This window comes from Phacochoerus africanus, chromosome 4, assembly GCF_016906955.1.
Source record: "Phacochoerus africanus isolate WHEZ1 chromosome 4, ROS_Pafr_v1, whole genome shotgun sequence".
NCBI lineage: Eukaryota > Metazoa > Chordata > Mammalia > Artiodactyla > Suidae > Phacochoerus > Phacochoerus africanus.
In genome coordinates, this window is record NC_062547.1 from 73,862,925 (window position 1) to 73,875,246 (window position 12,322).

Here is a 12,322-nt window from a genome sequence, read left to right on the forward strand (position 1 = left end):
TACTAAACCCATTCTAAGAGAAATACTGAAAGGGCTCATCTAAATAAAAGTAAGAAGAAATAGGATGGAGGAAACCACAATTGGAAAGTAATAACTTACATAAGCCAGTATATAGATCTAAAAGAAAAAAAAACCATCATAAAAGCGATGATAAACACAAGGAACAGCAAAAGGATAAACATGAAGATGTTTAAAAAGGACATAAAAATCATAAAATGTGGAGAAGCAAAGTAAAAAAATCTAGACTTTTTTTTAAGAATATGTTTGAGCCATATGACTAGTAGGCTAAAGCAAGCAGATATAGAAAGGGATTAACATACTTGAAAAACAGGGCAGGAGTTCCTGTTATGGCTCAGTGGTTAACGAATCCAACTAGGAACCATGAGGTTGCGGGTTCGATCCCTGCTTGCTCAGTGGGTTGAGGACCCGATGTTGCCATGAGCTGTGGTCTAAGTCACAGATGTGGCTCGGATCTGGCATTGCTGTGTCTCTGGCATAGGCCAGCAGCTACAGCTCCGATTAGACCCCTAGCCTGGGAACCTCCATATGCCGTGGGTGTGGCCCTAAAAGGACAAAAGACAAAAAAAAAAAGAGAGAGAGAGAAACAGAGCAACTGCAAATCAAAACCAAACAATAATTCACAAAAACTAAAAAGAAGAGGACACAAGCCTAAAATACAAGGAAACCATCCAAACAAAAAAAGGAAAAAAGGAGAAACATAGAATCAACTGGAAAACAAGTTTTAAAATGGCAATAAATACATATTTATCGATAATTACCTGAACTGCCAATGTACTGAATGCTCCAATCAAAAGATAGAGTGGCAGACTGGATAAAAACACAAGAGCCTACAATATGCTGCCTACCAGAGACTTCCCTTAGGGCAAAGGACACATATAAGTTATAAGTGAGGAGATGGAAAAAGATATTTCATGCGAATGGAAAAGATAGGAAAGCAGGAGTTGCAATACTCATATCAGACAAAATAGACTTTAAAACACAGGCCATAGAGAAAGATAAGATGGACCCTATTTAATGATAAAAGGATCAATTCAAGAAGAGGATATTTCACTTGACAATATATATGTCCCTAATAGAGGAGCACCCAAATACATACAACAAATAATAACAGACATAAAAGGAGAAACCGATGGGAATACAATAATAGTAGGAGATTTTACTATGCCACTCACATCAATGGACAGACCCTCTATACAGAAAATCAATACAGGCATTGAGGACATGATGTAAACTGGTGAGAACCAACTAGGTCCAAGATGGTGGGAGATTCAACTTCCAGTAGACCATGAGCCTCATTATACACTCATTTAATACTTTAGCTAGAGTTGGGATTAAGATGGCAGAATAGAAGGACTGTAGCTCAACTTCTCTCCTAAAAAGAACAAAATTCACAACTAAAGACTGAGCACTCTTCACCCAAATGGACCGGAAGCCTTAAAAAAGATACCCTACTCCAGAAGAAAAAGAGGAGGCCACATCAAGAGGTAGGAGGGGCAATTTCACGATGTAAACAACCCCATACCTCCTGGGTGGAAGCTCCACAGACTAGAAACTAACTGGTTCACAGAGACTCACCTACAGGAGTGAGAGTTTTGAGCCACACATCAAACTCTCACGTGTGGGGATCTGGCATCGGGAGAAAGAGCCCCGGAGCATCTGGCATTGAAGGCCAGTGGGGCTTGTGCACAGGAGCTCCACGGAACTGTGGTAAACAGAGACCCCATTCTTAAAGGCACACAAAGACTTTCACGTGCACTGGGTCCCAGGGCAAAGCAAAGTCTCCATAGGAATCCAGGTCAAACCTGACTGCAGTTCTTGGAGGACATCCTGGGAAAACAGGGGTGAACATGGCTTGTTGTGAGGGAAGGACATTGAAAGCAAAGCTCTCAGAATATTCAGCAGCAGTGGCTTTCTCTGGAGGTGGCCATTTTGGGAAAATCTGGCCCCACCCATCAGTCAGCTGCTGAGAAGCCCCAGGGCAAACAACAACCCAGGTGGGATCACAGCCCCGCCCCTCAGTAAACAGGCTACCTAAAGACCCCTCAGGCACACAGCTGCCTCTAATCTCATCCAGAGACTAAGCCCCACCCACCAGAGGGATTAGAATTGGGTCCACCTACCAGGGGGCAGGCATCAGCCCCTCCCATCAGGGAGCCTACAGCAAGCCCCCATACTGACTTCAGCCACAGAGGGGCAGACATTAGAAGTAAGAGAGGCTACAACTCTTATTATCTGTAAGAAGGTCACCACACCAAAAACCTATAAAAATGAAAAGACAGAGAACTATAACTCAGATGAAGGAGAAAGGAAAACCCCAGAAAAACAGCTAAGTGAGGAGGAGATTCTTAGCCTCCAGGAAAAAGATTTTAGACTGTTGATGCTGAAGATGATGCAATACATTGGAAATAAACTGGAGGCAAAGATGGATAACTTACAGGAAACACTGACCAAAGAGATACAAGATATCAAACTTAAACAAGAAGAGATGCAAAATACAATAACTGAAATAAAAAATTCACTAGAAGCAGCTGACAGCAGAATACAGGAGGAAGAAGAACGAATAAGTGAGGTGGAGGACAGATGAGTGGAAATTACGGATGCAGAACAGAAAAGAGAAAAAAGATTGAAAACAAATGAAAAGAGTCTCAGAGAACTCTGGGACAACGTTAAATGCACCAACATCCATATTATAGGGGTGCCAGAAGGAAAAGAGAGAGAGAAGGAGACAAAAAAAATATTCCAAGAGATAATAGCTGAAAACTTCCCTAACATGGGGAAGGAATCACTCACTCAAATCCAGGAAGCACAACGAATACCATATAAAATAAACCCAAGGAGGAACACCCCGAGATACATATTAATCAAACTGACCAAAATTAAAGACAAAGAGAAAATCTTGAAAGCAGCTAGGGAAAAGAAACAAATAACATACAAGGGAACCCCAATAAGGTTATTGGCAGATTTTTCAACAGAAACTCTTCAGGCCAGAAGGGAGTGGCATGATATACTTAACGTGATGAAAGGAAAAACCTCCAACCAAAATTACTCTACCCAGCAAGGCTCTCATTCAGATTTGAAGGAGAAATCAAAACCTTTGCAGATAAGCAAAAGCTGAGAGAATTCAGCAACACTAAATCAGCCTTACAACAAATACTAAAGGAACTTCTCTAGGCAGAAAAGAACAAGAGAAGAAGGAAAGAAAAAACAGCAGCAAAAACAAATCCAAAGTAATTAATAAAATGGCAATAAGAACATACATATCAATATTTACCTTAAATGTTAATGGACTAAACACCCCAACCAAAAGACATAGACTTGCTGAATGGATACAAAAACAGGACCCATATATATGCTGTCTTCAAGAGACCCACTTCACTTCTAGGGACACATACAAATTGAAAGTGAAAGGATGGAAGAAAATACTTCATGCAAACAGGGATCAAAAGAAAGCTGAAGTAGCAATACTCATATCAGACAAAATAGACCTTAAAATGAAGAATATTTTAAGGGGCAAAGAAGGACATTACATATGATCAAAGGGTAAATCCAAGAAGATGATATAACAATTTTAAATATCTACGCACCCAACACAGGTTCACCACAATATACAAGGCAACTGCTAACAACCTTAAAAGGAGAAATCGACAATAACAATCATAGTGGGAGACTTTAACACCCCACTTACAGCAATGGACAGATCAACCAGACAGAAAATCAATAAGGAAACACAGGCCCTGAATGACACATTAAACCAGATGGACTTAATAGATATTTATAGGACCTTTCATCCAAAAGCAACAGTATACACATTCTTCTCAAGTGCACATGGAACATTCTCTAAGATTGATCATATCCTGGGCTACAGATCCAACCTCAGTAACTTTAAGAAAATTGAAGTCATATCAATCATCTTTTCCGACCACAACCTATATGACTGGAAATCAACAAGAAAAAAACTGCAAAAAGCACAAATACGTGTGAGACTAAACAACATGCTACTAAACAACCAATGGATCGCTGAAGAAATCAAAGAGGAAATTTAAAAATACCTGGCAGCAAATGACAATGAAGATACAACACTCCAAAACCTATGGGATGCAGCAAAAGCTGTTCTAAGAGGAAAGTTTATAGCAATACAAGCCCACCTCAGGAAACAAGAAAAAGCTCAAATAAACAAGCTAACTTTACATCTCAAGCAGCTCGAGAGAGAAGAACAGATAAGACCTAAAGTTAGTAAAGGAAAGAAATCATAAAGATCAGAGCAGAAATCAATGAAATAGAAAAAGGAAAACCACAGAAAATCAATGAAATGAAAAGCTGGTTCTTTGAAAAGATCAACAAATTGATAAACCCCTACAAGACTTAACAAGCAAAAAGAGAGGACTCAAATCAATAAATGAAATGAAAAAGGAGAAGTAACAACGCATCAACAGAAATACCAAGGATCAAAGAGACTACTATATGCAACTATATGCCAATAAAATGGAAAACCTAGAAGAAATGGACAAATTCTTAGAAAAGTACAATCTTCCAAGACTAAACCAAGATGAAATAGAAAAGATGAATGGACCAATCACAAGAACTGAAATTGAAACCGTGATTAAAAAACTTCCAACAAACAAAAGTCCAGGACAATATGGCTTCACAGGCGAATTCTATCAAACATTTAGAGAAGAGCTAACACCTCTCCTCCTGAAACTATTTCAAAAAATTGCCGAGGAAGGGATACTCCCAAACTCATTCTATGAGGCCACCATCACCCTGTACCAAAACCAGACAAAGATTCCACAAAAAAGGAAAACTACAGGCCAATTTCACTGGTGAATATTGATGCAAAAATCCTCAACAAAATACTAGGAAACCGCATCCAACAATACATTAAAAGGATTGTACATCATGATCAAGTGGGATTTATCCCAGGGATGCAAGGGTTCTTCAATATCCGCAAATCCATCAGTGTGATACACCACATTAACAAACTGAAGAATAAAAACCACATGATCCTCTCAATAGATGCGGAAAAAGCCTTTGACAAAATCCAACACCCATTTCTGATAAAAACCCTTCAGAAAGTGGGCATAGAGGGAACCTACCTCAACATGATAAAGGCCATATACGACAAACCTACAGCAAACATCATTCTCAATGTAAAAGCTGAAAGAATTCCTGCTGAGATCAGGAACAAGACAAGGATGTCCACTCTGGCCACTACTCTTCAACATAGTTCTGGAAGTCCTAGCCACAGCAATCAGAGAAGTAAAAGAAATAAAAGGAATCCAAATTGGAAAGGAAGAAGTAAAACTATCCCTATTTGCAGATGACATGATACCATACCTAGAGAATCCTAAAGACTCTACCAGAAAACTGTTAGAGCTCATCCATGAATTTGGAAAAGTTGCAGGATACAAAATCAATACACAGAAATCAACAGCATTTCTATACACTAACAATGAAAGAGCAGAAAAGGAAATTAGGGAAGCACTGCATCCAAAAGAATAAAATATCTAGGAGTAAACCTACCTAAAGAGACAAAAGACCTGTACTCTGAAAACTATAAGACACTGATGAAAGAAATCAAAGATGACACAAATAGATGGAAAGATATACCATGCTCATGGATTGGAAGAGTTAATATTATCAAAATGACTACACTACCTAAGGCAATCTACAGATTCAATGCAATCCCTATCAAATTACCAAGGACATTTTTCACAGAACTCAAACAAAATATTTTAAAGTTTGTTTGGAAGCACAAAAGACCCAGAATAGCCAAAGACATCCTGAAAAAGAAAAAAAGGAGCTGGAGGAATCAGGCTCCCGGACTTCAGACTATACTACAAAGCAACAATCATCAAAACTGCATGGTACTGGCACAAAGACAGAAATATAGATCAGTGGAACAGGATAGAAACCCAAGAATTAAACCCATGCACCTACAGCCAACTAATCTATGACAAAGGAGTCAAGAATATACAATGGAGAAAGGACAGGTTGTTCAATAAGTGGTGCTGGGAAAACTGGACAGCCACATGGAAAAGAATGAAATTAGAACACTCCCTAACACCATACACAAAAATAAACTCCAAATGCATTAAAGACCTAGATATAAGACCAGACACTATAAAACTCTTAGAGGAAAACATAGGCCAAACACTCTCTGACATAAACGACAGCAGCATCTTCTCAGATCCACCTATCAGAGTATTGACAACAAAAATGAAAATAAACAAATGGGACCTAATCAAACTGAAAAGTTTCTGCACAGCAAAGGAAACCCTTAACAACACAAAAAGACAACACACAGAATGGGAGAAAATCTTTGCAAGTGAATCAACTGACAAGGGATTAATCTCCAAAATTTATAAACAACTTCTGCAGCTCCATACCAAAAAAACAAACAAGCCTATCAAAAAATGGGCAGAAGACAGTTCTCCAAAGAAGACATACGGATGGCCAAGAAACACATGAAAAGATGTTCAACATCACTCATTATTAGAGAGATGCAAATCAAAACCACTCTGAGGTACCACCTTACACCAGCCAGAACGGCCATCATCCAAAAGTCTACAGACAATGAGTGCTGAAGAGGGTGTGGAGAAAAAGGAACACTAGTACAATGTTGGGGTTGTAAATTGGGTGCAACCACTGTGGAAAGCAGTATGGAGATTCCTCAGAAAACTAAACATAGAACTACCATTTGATCCAGCAGTCCCACTCCTGGGCATCTAACCCAGAGAAAACCACGACTCGCAAAGACACATGTACTCTGATGTTCACTGCAGCACTATTTACAATAGCCAAGACATGGAAACAACCTAAATGTCCACTGACAGAGGAGTGGATCAAGAAGATGTGGTACATATACACAATGGACACACAGCCGTTAAAAAGAATGAAATACCAGCATTTTTTGCAACATGGATGGACCTAGAAACTATCATGATAAGTGAAGTCAGCCATACAATGAGACACCAACATCAAATGCTTTCACTGACATGTGGAATCTGAAAAAAAGGACAGACGGAACTTCTTTGCAGAACAGATGCTGACTCACAGACATTGAAAAACTTATGGTCTCCAGAGGAGACAGTTTGGGGGATGGGGGGATGTGCTTGGGCTGTGGGATGGAAATCCTGTGATCATTATACAACTACAGATGTGATAAATTCATTTGAGTAATGAAAAAAAAGAAAAAGAAAATCAATACAGCAATAGAGATCCTAAATGACACAATAGAAAAGTTAGACTTAATTGATATTTTTAGGACATAACATCCAAAAAAAAATCAGAATATAAACTCTTTTCAGGTGCACATGGAACATTCTCAAAGACTGACCACATACTGGAGCACAAAACTAATCTCAACAAATTTAAGAGTATAGAAATTATTTCAAGTGTCTTCTCTGACCACAATGGCATGAAACTAGAAATCAACCACAGAAAAAGAAATGAGAAAAAAACTGACTACATGGAGACTAAACAAACAACATGTTACTAAAAAAACCAGTGGGTCAATGAGGAAATCAAAAGGGAAATTTAAAAATACCTCCAGACAAATGATAATGAAAACACAACCATTCAAAATCTATGTGATGCTGCAAATCAGTACTTAGAGGGAAATTCATAGCAATACAGGCCTTCCTCAAAAAGACAAGAAAAATCTCAAATCAACAATTTAACCTACCACCTAAAAGAATTAGAAAAAGAACGAACAAAACCTAAAGTCAGCAGAAGAAAAGAAATCATAAAAATCAGAAAGGAAATAAGTAAAATAGAGATTTAAAAAACCATAGGAAAAAATCAATGAAACCAAGAGCTGGTTTTTTGAACAGGTAAACAAAATTGACAAACCTCTGGCCAGACTCATGAAGAGGAGGAGAGAAAGAACTCAAACAAAATAAGAAATGAAAAAGGGGAAGTCTCAACAGATACTTCAGAAATACAAAAAACCATAAGAGTATACCATGAACAATTATATGCCAACCAATTTGACAACCTAAAGGAAATGGAAACTTTCTAGGGACATACAGCCTGCCAAAACTAAATCAAGAATAAATGTAACAACTGAACAGACCAATCACTAGAAATGAAATTGAACATATAATAAAAACGCTCCCTACAAACAAAAGTCCAGGACCAGATGGCTGCAAAGGCAGATTATACCAAACAAAGAAGAACTAATACCCACCCTTCTTAAACTTTTCCAAAAGGTTGAAGAAGAAGGAATAAACCTAAAGACATTCCATGAAGCCACCATCACCCTAATATACAAACCAGACGAAGATACTACCAAAAAAAGAAAAGTGGAGTTCCTGTCATGGCTCAGTGGAAACGAATCTGACTAGCATCCATGAGGACGCAGGTACAATCCCTGGCCTCGCTTAGTGGGTTAAGGATCTGACATTTGCTGTGGCTGTGGTGTAGGCCAGCGGCTATAGCTCCAGTTCGACCCCTAGCCTGGGAACCTCCATATGCCATGGGTGTGGCCCCAAAAAGACAAAAAAAAAAATCTTATAGGAGTTCCCATCATGGCGCAGTTGTTAACGAATCCAACTAGGAACCATGAGGTTGCGGGTCCAGTCCCTGGCCTTGCTCAGTGGGTTGAGGATCTGGCGTTGCCATGAGCTGTGGTGCAGGTTGCAGACACGGCTCGGATTCCACGCTGCTGTGGCTCTGGCATAGGCCAGCGACTACAGCTCGATTAGACCCCTAGCCTGGGAACCTCCATATGCCACAGGAATCGGCCCTAGAAAAGGCAAAAAGACGACAACAACAAAAAAAAAAAAGAAAGAAAGAAAAGAAAAGAAAATTATAGGCCAATATCTTTGATGAATATAGGTGCAAAAATTCTCAACAAAATTTTAACCAACCGAATCCAACAATATATAAAAAAGATATACACCACAACTAAGTGGGATTCATCCCAAGTTCACAAGGATGGTTCGACATACAAAAATCAATCAACGTCATACACCACATTAACAAAAGTAAAGTCAAAAACCACAGTAGATCACCTCAGTAGATGCAGAAAAAGCGTTTGACAAAATTCAATATCCATTCATGATAAAAACTCATACCAAAGTGGGTATAGAGGGAACATACCTTAACATAATAAAAGCCATTTATGACAAACCTACAGCCAATACACCATTGAATGGAGAGAAGCTGAAAGCCTTCCTGCTAAAATCTGGAACAGGAAAAGGATGCCCACTCTCGCCACTTTCATTCAACATAGTATTGGAAGTCCTAGCCACAGCAATCAGACAAAAGAAATAAAAGGCATTCAAATTGGCAGAGAAGAGGTAGAATTGTCACCCCATGCGGATGACATGATGCTATATACAGAAAAACCTAAGGACTCCACACAAAAACTACCCAAACTGATCAATGAATTCAGCAAAGTAGAAGGATATAAGATCAACATTTAGAATTTGGTTGCATTTCTGGAGTTCCCCTCATGGCGCAGTGGTTAACGAATCCAACTAAGAACCATGAGCTTGTGGGTTTGATCACTGGCTTGCTCAGTGGCTTGAGGACCCAGCTTTGCCGTGAGCTGTGGTGCAGGTTGCAGACGTGGCTCGGATCCTGCATTGCTGTGGCTCTGGAGTAGGCCAGCAGCTACAGCTCTGATTAGACCCCTAGCCTGGGAACCTCCATATGCTGTGGGAAGCAGGCCTAGAAAAGGCAAAAAGACAAAAAAAAAAAAAGAAAAGAAAAAAGAAATCTGTTGCATTTCTGTATACTAGCAATGAAATATTTAAAAAGGAACATTAAAAAATACCTTTTAAAATTGCACCCCCCAAAATTAAATACCTAGGAATAAACCTGACCAAGGAGGTCAAAGACTTATATGCTGAGAACTATAAAATATTAATCAAGGGAATTAAAGAGGATTCAAAGAAATGAAAAGATATTCTTTGCTCCTGGATTAGAAGAATTAATATCATTAAAATGGCAATACTACCCAAAGCAATCTACAGATTCAATGCAAATCCCTATCAAATTGCCCATGATGTTTTTCACAGAACTAGAATAAATGATCCAAAAATTTATATGGAACCATAAAAGACCCAGAATTGCCAAAGCAATCCTGAGGAAGGAAAAAAAAAATAAGCAGGAGGCATAATTCTCCCAGACTTCAGACAATACTATAAAGCTATATTAATCGAGACAGTGTGGTACTGGTACAAAAACAGACATACAGACCAATGGAACAGAATAACTGAACCTAGAAATAAACCCAAACACTTACCGTCAATTAATCCTTGACAAAGGAGAGAAGAGTATAAAATGGGAAAGACAGTCTCTTCAATAAGTGGTGCTTGGGAAACTGGACAGCTGCATGTAAATCAATGAAACTAGAACACATCCTCATATGTGCACAAAAATAAACTCAAAATGGCTTAAAAATTTAAACATAAACATGACACCATAAAACTCCTAGAAGAGAACATAGGCAAAATATTCTCTGACATCGACCATACAAATGTTTTCTTAGGTCAGTCTCCCAAAGCAATAGAAATAAAAACGAAAATAAACCAATGGGACCTAATTAAAGTTACAAGCTTTTGCACAGTAAAGGAAACCATAAAAAAAAAAAGGACAAACTATGGAATGGGAGAAAATAGTTGCAAATGATACAACCGACAAGGGCTTAATCTCCAAAATATACGAACAACTCATACAACTCAACAACAACAAAAAATGCAAACAACCCAACTGAAAAATGGGCAGAAGACCCCTGAACAGACATTTCTCCAAAGAAGACATACAGATGGCAAACAGGCACATGAAAAAATGCTCAACATCATTAATTATTAGATAAATGAAAATCAAAACTGCAATAAGGTACCACCTCACACTGCTCAGAATGGCCATCATCAAAAAGTCTGCAAATAACAAATGCTGGAGAGGGTGTGGAGAAAAGGGAACCCTCCTACACTGTCGGTGGGAATGTAAATTGGTACAAGCACTATGGAAAACTGTATGGAAGTTCCTCAGAAAACTAAAAATAGAACTATCATATGATCCAGCAATCCCATTCCTGGGCATATATCTGAATGACACTACAGTTGGAAAAGATACATGCACCTCTATGTTCACTGAACCACTATTCACAGCAGCCAAGACAAGGAAACAACCTAAATGTCTGTGACAGATGAATGGATACAGAAGATGTGGTACATATACACAATGGGATACTACCCAGCCATAGAAAAGAACAAAATAATACCATCTGCAGCAACATGGATGCAATTAGAGATTCCCATATTAGGTGAAGCAAGTCAGAAAGAGAAAGACAAACGCCATATGATATCACTTATATGTGGAATCTAAATTACAGCACTAACGAACCTATCCACAAACAGAAACGGACTCACAGACAGAGAACAGAATTGTGGTTGCCAAGGGGGAGGGGGGACGGAGTGGGATGGACTGAGAATTTGGGGTTAGTAAATGTAAATTATTACATTTAGAATAGATAAACAATGAGGTCCTACAGTACAGCAAAAGGAACTATATCCAATCTCTTGGGATAGACCCAAGATTTGATGGAAGATAACATAAGAAAAGGAATATGTATATATACATACACACATATATATAATTGAGTTACTTTGCTGTACAGCAGAAATTGGCACAACATCGTAAATCAACTATACTTAAATTTTTTTAAATGCTAAAAAAAAAAAGTAAAGAAAAGGAAAACCTCTGGTTTCCGAGACATTCCCCAAGTTTCAAAGAGCAGCATAGGCAGTTATTAACTAGGGAAGTGAGAGAATACTGAAACAAAGGAAAAATAGTTAAGCAAGGAAAGTAATAATAGCTTAAACAATACTTCAGTAAGTTCAAAAGAATATGGTTGGGCTGGTTCTGCTATGGCCCCTGAGGATCTTCACCTCCTGGTGGTCATGCCCTTATGTGAACCCTCCTTGAGTGAGGGCAGGATGTGGTGACCTACTTTGAACAAACAGAATAAGGCAAAAGTTATGAAATTCACTTCAGAGATTAGGTAGTAAATGCCTGGGATTTCCATCTTGTTCACAGTCTTGCTGGCTTGCTGTGATGATGCAAACAGCCATATGGAGTGTCCATGTGGCAAGGAACAGGCGGAAGTCCCTGGCCCTCAGCCAGCAAGGAACTGAGGCCCTCAGTCCCACAGCCCACCAGCTATAAAGGAAGCTTAGAAGCAGATCCTTGCCTATTGAGCCTTCAGATGAGGCTGCAGCTCCTGACCAACACCCCATTACAGCCTTTGAGACCCTCAAGCAGGGCATCCACTTAAGCTGCACCCAGAATC